Source organism: Ceratosolen solmsi, unplaced genomic scaffold (genome assembly GCF_000503995.2).
Source record: "Ceratosolen solmsi marchali unplaced genomic scaffold, CerSol_1.0 scaffold7, whole genome shotgun sequence".
In the NCBI taxonomy this organism is placed as follows: Eukaryota; Metazoa; Arthropoda; class Insecta; order Hymenoptera; family Agaonidae; genus Ceratosolen; species Ceratosolen solmsi.
In genome coordinates, this window is record NW_011948413.1 from 16,119,214 (window position 1) to 16,133,937 (window position 14,724).

Below are 14,724 nucleotides of genomic sequence, written 5' to 3' on the forward strand. Positions count from 1 at the left end.
GTTTGAAACATAAACAGTCGATTATTTTTCACGATCCTTTAATCAAAGTCAGTACATTATAACGATAAAAAATATGCTATGATCAATAAAAATAACGTTTGCTCTATGAATTATAATAACATCGTTAAAAATCAATCGACATTGTAGTTATGTCTTAAGCTCAATATCCAAACATTATTTAACCGTGTGTTCCTTTTATTTCTCGGTCAATTATTAACTCATTATCAACGATAAATATCTTTAGGTAAATGACTAAATAATGCGAGGTTCCAGTGATGAATACTTTTAAAATAAATTCGGCCAAAAAATAAGGTGTAACACCAATCTGTCTCCCCTGCAGAATTATAAAACGTAACTGTACTGACATTCGGTATTCGGTCTACCGAGCTATAAGCACTTACGTGTTACAGTACGGTGCGCAATGTGTGGTGATCGGGGATTTAAAGTGTCGCACCATACACATGCACCCTCCCGTACATGCCCCAAGGGTGGGCCGCTCATTGCCGAACGAGAGTAGCGGAAATGGCGGAGTGAGAGGGAGGTGGGTCAGGGGGTGCGTTAAAACGATTTACAGTCGCATGACGTTGCTTTTTCGATGGCTCCTGCCTCAATATGTACGACTGATGGAAAGTTTCGATCATTTTAACGTGCACGTCGTTTTTCGGCCACTGGATATTTTCCTTTTTATTTATAGTGTTTATAAAATATATTTTGTCGTAAAACGATAACAAACGGACTATATTTTTCGTAATGACTGTTAGGAATATATTAAAACATTTTAATGCCATTCTTTTATATGGTGTCGTAAGTTTTTTTATTATTTTATTATTTTCTTATAAGAATTAGAGATTATTTTAATTGGAATTAAATATAGAAATATTAATTTTACATTATTAAGATTGATATTTTGAGGTAGAAGAAACTTACAAATTAATTATCCGTTTAATTCACATGCTTCTTAAAATTCATAGGAAGATCTCTATTGAGAATATACGAGTTAATTGTAATAATTTATCATTATTTTACAGTTATTATTAAAAATATACTAATATATAAAAAAAATCTGATGCTTTTATATAAATAATACATATGAATTTTGAAATGCATTAAAAATGTAATTTGAATTCTTAGTTTCTACAGTGATTAAAAAAAATTTATTAAAATATTTAGCAAAAGAACTAATTTAAGGCTAAATTTAATTTATTGTTCGTAAAATTATATGATTTCAATATATGTTAATAATAAGGAGGGGAATATAAAATTACCCTCACTCAAAAGACCCGTATTACTGTATAAATATATAAATATAAATATATATATATATATATATATATATATATATATACATATCCCCTCAATTATAGTAGTGTCTAATTATTTCAATTGAATACCAACAAAACATTATTGTGCAAATTATTAAATTTACCACTTCAAACTAGAATTCTCTACTATATATATATATATATATATATATATATATATATTTTTTTTTTTTTTAAGCAAATATCTGGGAAGAAAATTTGTTTAAATAAAGCTGTTATGCTACGGATTTGATAATAATTTCAATTTAAGAAAATGTCAAAATATAAGTACGATCAGTCACTTCATTTCAATGTGAATTTGAGGGTGAAGTTCATTTATAATGTGAAAAAATGAAAATCCAATTTCCTCGTTAATTTTCGAAAAGTCGTATCAATAGAATGACCAAGCGCATAATCGCACGTTCTTCACAATTTTTGAAAACTTACATATATCCTTCACAGCCTCTCAATCGGCCATTATTGCTTACAAAGCCCAAAAAAAGAAGCTCCATTATGGACACTCTGAAATTACTTTATCCTTCGGCTTCAGTCACTTCACCTCCCTCTCCCTTTATCGTAGTCAACAAAACCACCGACGCCTTTCTCCGACGTCGCTGTCGCGTGTGCATTAGACACCCATAATATACGAGTCTCTCTTTCTCTCTCTCTCTGTGTTACTCTGTTATTCTTTTACTTTCGTACGTACTCGTCGATCGCATCGGGTTGACAATGCAAGAGCCAGTCTCCCCCTTTTTACAAGGAGGGAAACAGCTGTTAGCCGACGCGACCTGAGGAATCGTGGAAGGTAGATACTGAAGGGAGGGAAAAAAGAGGCTACCACCTGGCGTACCTGGGGCTTATAACGTTTATACCTGAAACCGGCCAAGTACACACTTTTTCTCTTTCCTCTGTCCCTCTGTTTCGTTCTCTCACTCTCTCTCTCTCTCTCTCTCGCTCTCTCTCTCTCTCTCTCTCGTACGGGTGCATTCGTCTATATACCTGGAGCCATAGTTTCGGCTCTTTTGTGCATTACTACCACTAACATCATCATGGACAGAAAAAGCAAGAGAGGAATGTTCAACACGCAGGTCTATATTCAAGCGACTGCGTAAGTGCCGGAGGGAGGAGGGTAGTATAACTGCGCAAGTGTATATATATATATATATATATATATATATGGATATGTATGCATACACATATAAGCTGTGTGACCAAGCATGAAGCTACTTGTTGTATGCGAGAAACTCTTTTGGAAACTATTCTTCGGAAACGATGGATCTGTTGTATTATATATAAATCGCGTTCATATTCCATGCACGTAGATACACATATATGTGCGTACTGCGTATTGGATCTCCTTTTCCTCGGAGTCTCTCTGCCTTTCTCTTTCCTTTTATAAGTTTCAGCCCTTTGCTTTGTATCTGACCTTATCTTCCCCTTCCATGCCACTTGCTTGCCTAATCTATTCCTCTTGTTCATATCTAGCTAGACCTCGAAATAAGATCAATAAGTAAATTTTCATAATATGACGCATTAGGTCATTCTTCTTGGCTTTCATTAATTTCCTTAATTTATCTCATTTTCCATACGTATGTTATGTGCAGCATGACTTTTTTTATTTTCCCCTACGAGATATATGCATTTTACTCACTCGATGTTGATGTAAGTACGCCATTATTTTTCAAGTGGCGCTGCTGTTTGTAGTTGATGCTTTTTGCCTATGTACGAGGCAAGAATCGTTGGAAAAATATTTTCTATATGACATTTGAATGGCTTGTCTGAGAATGATTTTCACAAATTATAAAATTTAAAGCAAATTTTTCTTCAGCTCGGATAGATAATTATAGTTTTTATTATAAATGTGTTTAACTAATGTTCCGAAATGTTCGACAAATAAATCTTCCAAATTTGTTGTCACTTGGTAAGATCTCTTTTAACTTTAAACGCTAGATTATAATGAATATAAGCTCGTTCTTCAATCTTTCTTAATACTTCAATACTAATATCATGTGAACTGAATATTTTTCAAATTGAAAGTTGTATATTTTTCTAATATATAGAATATAAAAAATAAATGACAAGGATTCTTAATTATTATTATAATTAATTACTTACAATAATGTAGTAAGATGAGTCTTATGTATTTCAATACTTGTTACCAACATTATATTTAAAGAAAATTACAAATAGATATAAATTCATTGCAGTTATAATGGTTATTAATTGAGAAATAAATTTGTAGATCTTCGAATTAAAATTATAAATTATAAATTTACTTAAAATGCGTAAATATAATAACTTCATTCATTTATATAAATAATTCGTAATATTCATATGTATTCATAATTCAGGTGTATCACTAATTCAGTTCTATAAGTGTTTTATTTTTTTCGATGAATTTTGTACCAAAGATTTTTGTAACATTTATAAGTAGGTATTAAATATATATATTTATATATATATATATTAAAAATTACTGATATACATGGTAAATAAACAGTGCATTAATGATTTATTTTAATATTTTGTACTTTTTCAGTTTTATATTTATGGACAGATTATTATTTTATAAAATATATAAATATTTCAGTTTTAAGTAATCTTATATCTTATCTTTTTAATAAAATAGATATAATGCATACCAATTTACAATAATCATATGACACACATCAAATAAAAATTTTTACTTACATAATTAATATGTTGAAAAATTCTAACATATAACTTGTGAATAGAGGAAATAAAAAAGCAGTCAAAATTATTTATCTAATGCCAATTTAAATATTACGAACATATTTGTTGATCTTTAAGTAAAAATTCATATTACAGATAATTTCGCATCTTCCATTTTTTTAAAAATTAATTTATATATTCATTACGTACGTATAATGCATATTAATATTCAAAAGCATGTCTTGGCAACATATAATAGGAAATAATAAAGCGTAATAAAACCTAATTAAAGATAAAAGCAATTTTTATATTTATTATATGTTCGTTATTTTTAGTATAAATGGAGTTTTTAAAGAAAATTTTGTAAATGTATATTACTTACTTTATAAGCTAAAATTGAAAAATTATATCTTTTATGATATTATGTTTCAATTACAATAATATACTGAAATTATTATAATAACATTAAATTTGTTTGTTAGTAAATTATTTAATTTGTAATTTTATTAAGTACGATTTACATAAATTGAAGATTTTATGGTAAAAAGTTAATTAGATAATGTATGATTTGCATTCGAAATTTTTAAAATATTATAATTTAAATATTTTAAAGTATCTTTATCATATAATCAAGTTAATGTTGTTCCAACTTTGAAGATATTTAGGAAATAAACCATTAATAAAAATAATGAAAAAAACATTATATGTATATATGTATATATATACTTCCGTATATAAAATGATACTTAACTCAAAGGAACTTGACCATAATAATATTTTACGTAGAACAGCTGTTGTAAGTCATAAAAATGAAAATTTTTTAAACGAACCCCTGTAACTTTTAATAATTATATTATTGGTATTTAACAAAAAAGTAATTATAATGATTTGAAAAAAATAATATATTTTTACATTGATAAATTGAGTTCAAGAAATATTTTAAATTTTATTTAATTTAATCTAGAATATTGATATGTATTTATATGGAATAAAAAATAAACTTTGTACTTTATCGTTACTTATATATATATATATATAAATATGTATGTCAGCTAATATTTATATGAAATATAAACATTCTAAAGATTGAAGCTTATGTAAAGATAATATATTTCTTACGGAATACTAAATGATAGTGGCTTAAAACAATATTTTTTATCTAATTTACCAAAATATACATAATTATATATTATAATTATAATTTATTATTATATTATAAAATTACTTCTGTATAATTTTTCTATACTAATATTAAATATATGGCATTTAGTACATAAGTTTACTTTTTAAAATCATAAATTATGAAAGAATTTATGTAATTATGCGTTATAATTATAGCTGAGAAATAAAAAGATGGGACTGAAAGAATTTTATAGTATAATTGTTAACATTTTTAAAAGTTGACTTTATACGTAATTATTACTTCGGTTCATGATACAGAATAAATATTTTATCATGAATTAACAATATATAATGAAATATCAATTTTTTTCTTCTATATGAGTATTTATCCGAAATAATAATAATTATATTTAATCATAATCATGGAATTGGAAATTGATACTACATTTGATATCAGAAATTGGATTAAATAAATATTTATGGAAATAATTTATTCAATTTCAAATATTGTCAAAATGTATTCAACGTATCTATTCAGTTTATCTTATAATTTATAGATTATGTAAATAATAAAAGTTTTTATCAAAGAAACACTCGACAGTAGCATATTATTTATTATTTGTTTAAAGTTTACAATTATAGTATATAACATTACATTATTTTTTATATGTTCATAGTTTTACCCATCAAAACATTTTTCATTAATAAGTATTGGATTGGTGTAACAATATATTTAAAGCTTAATATATTGTATTATAAAAACACATAATTTTACATAAAAATCAAATAATTCTAGAAAATTATTGTATTAAAAGAACGTTAAGATAATATTTAGATAATGAAATATTTGTTCTATGTATACGGTGAAACTTTAAATCATCCGGTCAAAGAAAGCAAGTAAATTAAAATAAAAGAAAGAGAGAGAGAGAGAGAGAGAGAGAGAGAGAGAGAAGATCTGAGAAATGCTTAATAGCGCATTCTCTTCCAAATCGCCGGAGTCACCAAGAACGTCCGAACAACTTAGAGTACTTCCATTCATCTTGAATTACAGGTAGAAATTTGCGGTATCATCAATGTAAAGGGTTAACGTACACAAACTCCCTCTCCTCCCTAATTCCCTGATGTACATGCAACATCACCGCAAAGGCACCGACACAACTGTCTCTTGCACCCGTGGAAATTCGGAGAATCATCCGCATAGCTACAAGTGCCCGCTTCCTCTATATCCTTTTTCTTTTTCTTCCTCGGCATCTGTAGTTCGCCCGAATTTCCTCGAGCGCGTCGACGGACAACCGATGCACGCGCAAAACAACGCATGAGCGAGTGACTTGTAATTTTGCTCATTTCCTTTTCGTGCCCTTCGTTTCCGTCAGAATCGCTGGCTTCTCTTCTCTCTTTGCTGCTTTACCTTTCTGTATCGGGCGTTACACATCATACGCGTGCACAGAGAACAGCTGCTGTTACAAAGCAAATGAGAGGGGCGAGTGGGGGGGGGGGCGAAGGTAGACAGTCAACGCCTCACAATTGGATTTACGGTGCTTTTTCTTGTCTAACTGCCCTCGTAACTGCCACTTTCTTCCAACACACTTTTTCATTCGTGCGAAGTAGCTAAATGCGAGAGTCGAATTAGAGGGACGCGTAGGTTTTGGAAAATAGTCTGACCCAATTAACGAGCACTTTGTAACTCATCTTTCAATTTGCTACCAGCGGTTTGGAAGATATTCACGATTGTATTTCCAAAACTAAGCGAATTTTTGTTTGACTTGAAAGTGTTAGTCCGTAGCACCGTAAAGTGAAACGCGACTAATCTCTGCTTTTTAAACGCATTGGTTTTCGAAACGTGGAGACGAGAGGCAATTTGTATACCTGCGGGTAGGGGTATGGATAATAGTCTGAGTGGACTATCAGAATCCGAAGAAGTTCCAAGAGCTATGAAACTTTGGAACACGACAATTGTATGTCTGCTCTCCTTTTCAGTATATTTTCAGATAGCGTAAGTTTTATACATATATTTAGTCGACACTGTACATTATCTTTCAATATTCGCACCATATAGTACAATGGTTTCTTAATATTTATTTTGAAAGCTTATAACGTTCAAATATAATAGGGATAAGTAGGATCGTGGATAAATATATGGCTATTTATTAGGAACGAAGGAAGCTGCGATTGGCTAAACAAAATTATTCCAGTGCATATTTACGTCTGTAGAAATATAGGTAAGAAATTCAATATAGCGATAAAAATAAGTGTAGAGCATAAATTTCACGTACAAACATTTTTTTTTTTTTTTATCAAATGTGAGTATTACTAACTGCTGATATAAATACCACTAGTGCGATATTGATTTTAAACTTTGGATATGTGTATGAAATTTTGTTAACTTAATAAATAAATAGTTACTTTTAAATGCTTCTTTCCAATGATTCGATAATTCTTCTAATTGCACAAATGTATCAAAGTAATCAACACATTATTATCGTTGTAATAATATATTGTGATAATAAGAGAAGCGTTCTCTGCAATATTATTATAAATTACTAGCAAAATAAATATCAAATTATAATAATACGATTCACTACAGAATCATTAGAATTTACTTTTTCAGATTTCGCCAGTATTCGACCGTATTTGAAAGCATAGTCTTTTATTTCATTCGAATCTTTAGAAAAGTTAGAGTAACAACAAAACATTAGTTCTTAATCTAAAATTCTTAGAGTATATGGCGCGTGTACATTGAATAGGTTAGATATTTCTGCCACTTATAAAACTCGGTGAACCGTGAATAATGAATAGCGCTCACAAATATTCATAAAATCTGAAATCTTGCATTGTATAACCCCTTTGAAAATCATGTAATAAAATGGAAATACTTTAATCGTAAAAAAGTAGCGCAAGGAACAAATTAAAATGCCAATTGTCGTTGCTCTACTTGATAAAAAAAAAAACTTGTAGTCGGTAGTGTTTAAAATTAAAAGGTTAAAGTAATTGCATGTGTTTCGGTGTAAACATGATCGTCAAAGAGAATTCGAATGATTTTCACAGTTATGCTTACAATGAAAATAACTCCAGGGCAAACAGCAGCTGCAACAAGCCAAAAACTCGAGCTGGAGCGAATCAAATCACCAGCAAGCGAACGTTATAGTCATCAAAAGAAGACCTACTCGCTGCTATATCTTGTAAATCGACCTTAAAAGAAACCGCGTTACAAGTCGAGAGTCCAATGCACGAATGTAGAATAGCTTATTAAAAGTTAAATAAAAAGTGCTGGTAACAGTTTTCGTTTTGAATGTGGGTATTCCCTTCTAACTTTTTATTAAAGTATTCATATTTCAAGAAAGAGTCTCTTACATATATATAAGGCATATACTTCAATATCGTATATAAAATTTCTCGAGAAATAATATTCCTACGCCACCTTGGCAATGTATATTAAATTTGTTTTTTGTTTAACATTTTTTATAAATACCAGAATTTATTATTTTTATTATATTTGAAATATTTTAATGCTATGGGTATAAGGATAGTTTAGAATGTTTTGCTACAGTTACGTTGAAAAAAAAATGCGCTTTCAGAAAAAGTATTCGCGAAGACTTTGGTTACACATTACGTATTTATATATTTTCTTACTTTTTATTGTAATTTTTTTTTATATCATCCGCATCCTTTATTGTGTAAGATAAAGTAAAGAATTTTATAATAATTATAATAGTAATATATTAGATAAAAGGACGCTTATGTGTGAATAATTTATAATTTTTATTTGATTACATTTTATTAATAAAATATTTTTTATATGCTTGTACAAGATCATATTGTAACTTATTTTTTGATGTACATATATTAGATTGCATATATTTTTGTATATTTTTTGAAGCTTTGAAATCTTAAGCGTGTTTATCAAAGTGAACTATTAAGCAGCAATCTAATATGATGATTATATGAAAATATTACGTAATGTAATTCTCAGTGTAGTTAATATAAATATGAATGAAGTAAATTAAAAAATTTCTGATCAAGTGCAGAAAATCATAATATTAATGAAGAAAAAAATGAAATATTCACACAACCATTTTATAAAAAATTTTAATTTTCTTATATTTGATAGTAAAACATCTCTCTCTCTCTCTCTAAAAACATTAAAGACAGAATTAATTAAACCAGAAGAAAAAAAATTAATATGAAAATTTTGTAAATTATAAACGTAAACAAATTTCGTATATACTCATTCCACGGAACTAACCGAAACACAATTTATAGATAAAATTTGAACAATAGTATTACTACACCATACAACTGTAACAATTTAGAATCGATTACTGATATTACATCTAAACATTATTTTGTTCAACAAATTCAGCATCGCCAATTTATTTTATAACATATAAATTTTTCGAATTTCTAGGTTAATATATATTTCTTCCTATGTCTATATACCATTGATTTGTATGTTTTATTTTAATTAATTAAAAATGTAAAATAAAATTTTACTATTATATAAGGATAGAAATTTGAAGAAGAAAATTTATAAATGAAGATATATAGTACATCGGCTAAAATAATGTAATCTGACAACAGGCCTTCGATTTATTATATAATCATATTTTACTTTGGTACTATCTATGTACTTTTCGGTCAAAAGTTCTTTACATAACAAACGAATTTTATACCTACTCCAGCCCCCCCCCCCCCCCCTTCGCCCATAACAGAAATTCAAGTACCAATGCGAATTATCTTCTATCATTCGGATATCAGTCAAATAATACGAGGATTGGCGTGACACATTTATTCCCTTAAAAATAAGATTCCTTAAACAAACCTCTATAAATTGGCCGATTTTACATCTTTAGATTTGAAAAGAACATTAAAAAATCATTACTACTAACAATATAATACATCCTGGTACTATGCTGGCTAATACAGCATAGTAGATTAATTACTTGTAGTAGTCAGTATTTTTATATTTCATATTTCTTAGAATTTATTATTTTATGAGAATCTATCATTTTAATAACAAGTACATTCATTATATATCATAACAATAAATTATATTTTTACTACAATTTTCCTAATTTTTTATTTTAATATCGTCCAATTACTATTGTTCTTTATGAGAGAATTTGGAGCATTTTCTCTTGGTAACGAAGAATAATCTGATGATATGCTTAATACGTTAATATCTTCTTAAAGTGAATTTTATTCATTCCCTATGGTTCTTTTTTTATTGTCAAAGTCGTATTTGTCTACGTTCTATCTTTTCCTTGTGTATAAATAATAATTTGAATGAATTTGCTATTTTTAGTGTTAATTAAAATCGACCTCTAAAAATTTTTAATATTTTAAAAATTCACTCTTTTATTTGTTTTTCTATTATGCCTTAAACCAGCGATAGAATAATTTTTTACCGAATATTGCGTTTACCAATTAGTAAACAATAGTAATTGACTTAATAAGAAAAATAAAAATAGTACAATATTGAATAAATATTATTTCTTTCGTTAAATATAACTTCAGTTTTTCTTAAATAATGTAATTAATAATATATCTTTTTTAATTTTCTGGATTACTAATAATATATTGTATTAATGTAATTCTTCATTTTTGTACAAAGCTCGATTTTTTTAAAATATCGTAATGAGGAGATTATTTGAATTCAACTATTCAACTAACTTTTTCAATTTTTCGTTCGTTCTAAATTCGATCTCATTTGGAAAACTTTTAAATCCATACGTGCTCCTATTTTATCCTGTTATAATTTTAAATTATTCTTTATTTAACACTTTATTCATATTCTTAATCCTATACATGAAATTGTTTAAATAAGATATTCTATTTCTAATATTAATATTATCAAAATAATTTTATTAATAGTATATTAAAATTAGTAATGATAGATTAACATTATTCACGTTAAATATCAATTTACATTTATGACATTTCTTTTAATTTTAAATTTACTTATTAAATTATATTTTGTTATTATTTTTCTATAAAAACCTAACGTAATTCGTACAATCTTTAAAATTATTTTTTAAATTATTAGCTTCTTATATATTAATAATAGAAATAATAGATTAAAATAATAATAATAAAATAAAAATAATTAAAACTAATAATAGAAGCAATAGATATTAAATTTAATATTTAATCTGTTAATATTCATTTTTTATCTTAGAATAATAATAATAATAACAATAATAAATTATTATTTACTTATGTCTAATTATTACAATTATTGAGTTTATTGTGGCAAAAAATACTACATAATTTAATTAAATTTTAATTAATAATTTAATTATCTCTGAGACAATGAATTTGATGTTTTGAATTATATAAAAATAGTTCTTTATATTATCTACTTAATTATACAATAATATTTATATTATGAATATTTATTAATAAATAATAAAATAATAACTAGTTCAAGCATATTTAGCGAAGGAATTTTAACATTATTTAAATATATATAATATTATTTAAAATAGTAGAAGATAAATTTTATTAGCAATTTGTCTAATCTACACTAACGTTAATGGTACCTTAGAAATAAAGAAACTTATCAGATGCTGATGCTTTTGGGCTTATTTAGTATCTAGTTCTCTTCGTAAGTTATGTTGATTCGTTTACCCATAAAGGAGAAGATAGTTAGTCAAACTTATTTGTCTCTCCTAACTATCTCGCTAGAATGTCAAGATCGTAGATATTACATATAACTTCTTAAAAAATATTTCTTCAAGAATGTTTTATCTAGTTAGCTTAATATCTTACGAAGGCTGTACGTTCTATTACAAATATTTTAATTAATATGGAATAAAACGTAGAAATGCTGTTAAATAGGAGAATAACACGTTTTGATTTTATTTACAATACGCAAATTTAGTAATTGAATAAGCACAATATTTTGTGATGCGGTAAAATTTTTCATATTATTAATTCTAATAGATTTTAAAAAAGTGAAGAATATTTTCATATTACTGATGATAGATATATGCAATGATGATGAGCAAAGATACATGGTGGTCGTTCCAAATACGATGTTGTATATGGAATTCAGCGCTCATATTTCGAGATCAGTCGGGTAGTTTTAATTAAAGAACGAAATAATGCTGATAAATAATTACAAATAATGTATAACACACACTTGAAAATGAGAACAGTAAGATTTTATTTATCTTACGATCCAAGAATCATTTGTTTTTGAAGAGAATAAACATTAAAGCAGAAAATACTTAGAAAATACTTAAAATACTTAAAAATACTATTTTGATAATTTTGTAATTGCAATTTAAAGTTTTCTTTCTTAATCATTTCCGAGAGAAAATTAATTGAAATACAAATATATGTGAAATAAATTTTCGTATTGATTTTAATATTGCAGAATACTTAATAGTATACAAATAAAATATTTGTTTTCGATAAAATAAAATCTATAATTTAAGGACTCACCTTTATAAATAAAATTTTCAATAACTTTAATTGGAATATAACACAGCATTATATTAAAAAAAAAATTTTATTTCAATGCATCAATATTGCAAATGTTGTAAATGTACTGTAATTAAATAATAGATTAAATAATAATTATAAATAAAAATAATTTTATAAATAAAATTATTTAAACGATAAAAACTAACACATGCTTATACTATCCTATAATATTTATTAGACATTTATAAGATTATCCTATAATGATTATATATTAGAATATTGATATATTTCCAATTAAAGTTTTATTTAAAATATATGCAATTGTTGATTAACATCGATTATAAAGTGATTTTGATTTATTATATAGCAATGGGTTAATCAAATATAATTTTAAAATAAAGTTAATATGTAAATAGAAAAATATTTAAAATACATTTTAATTTTAATTATACAAGAGTTTTGGAAACATTTAATTTTTCAAAAAATGTTTAATATTATGTGTACTGTAGCTTTAAATTTCATAGTGATTTTATTCCATCGATTTGAAGTTTATTTTTATAAATTATATTAAATTTAAGCAATAGTGTCTAATTTATTATTTGAAAACGAATCTACTTTTTTTTTAATTTTCTTATAATGGTTGCAGTTTCTATAATAAATGCAGTTCTTTAAAATTAACTATCAATTTATAATTACATACAAAATTTGAAAGTTCTACACCTATATACAGACTTTAATGAGTATGTAAAGAAATATATCTTAATTACTCTTACTTGAATCGTCAAAATATCTAGATAATATGATGTATATTATATTTTATGTGCTATTATATTATTTATATACTGAGTAATAGGTTTATAATATTTTATAAAATATTTAGCAAATATAAATAATTTTTATTACATTGTAAAATGTGGTACATGTTTTATCATACAAATTACATTATAATAATCGTGAATTTTTATTTATATTATAATGAAATTTACTGAAAATAATGCAAAAAATTGAAGTTTATTCGGATCTTAAATCAAGGTCTTCAATATTCAAAAGTACCCACAGATTTATAAAACAGAAATCAACTTAATTATGACATATAAACTATTTTTTACCTTGCTTATTTTAATTCGAACTGGTTATATATTCCATACCTAACATAAGTAATTGCGTACCTTTTCCTTAAAATTATATTTATATAACGACCCAAGATTGTAGTCGAACAGTTTCGATAAATCAAGCACAAAGTTTAATTTAATATTTAAATATGCTCATTTGTAGTATCATCGTTTTCTTTATTAATTAAATATTGTTTGTTGTAAAATTAATTATTTACGAAATTTTTACTAATTCCTTCAATTATGCTGATCACACAAATAAACATTTAAAAAAAAAATTATTACATGTAGGTAAAACATATTTTTTTTAAATATTCCGTTATTGATCGACATTAAAACCGAAGAGAAAAATAATTGCTGTTTCAAATAATATTTCATTTGAAGCAGTTTTCTTCATAGAACCGTAAAAACACCTTTAGAAAATATGTACTAAAAAATACGCACAACAAAGATTTATCAAAAACCGTAACAATTACTTCATTGAATTACCAAAATGAAGATCTCGAGATTAGATTTATTTTTAAGTCGCTAGTGACATGACTTCATAGGAAAGTTCTTAATGAAGCCATTAATTTTAAATATTGTATAATTATCCTATTTATATTATATGCTTTATATCAGTCATTTCACTTTTGATTATATTCAATAGATTTCACAGCACATAGCATGTTAATATGAATTATAAATAATTGATTAGAAAGAATAAATTACTTGCTTCTCTCTTCGAGTTTATGTATAAAAATCATCCTCATTTGTACCATCAGTCATTTAAATGTTTGTTTTGAAATATTAAGAAATAAATTTCACAATTTATTTTTCGTGTGATAAACTGAATATCTTCATAAAAATTATAATTTTCATATATTTTTATAAATATAAATATACTTTACTACTCACTACAGTTGAGTATTGATAATTTAAAACGTACTCAAACATCTTAGTAAATCATGTATTCATGTGTAGTATAAAGCAATATAATTTTCTGTTATATATATTTAATTTGAATGAGTAGTATTCTGAAAATTATTGCATATTCAATTTTTTTTATATATATATGAAAAATTATTTTATTTTCTACCTTGTAGTTA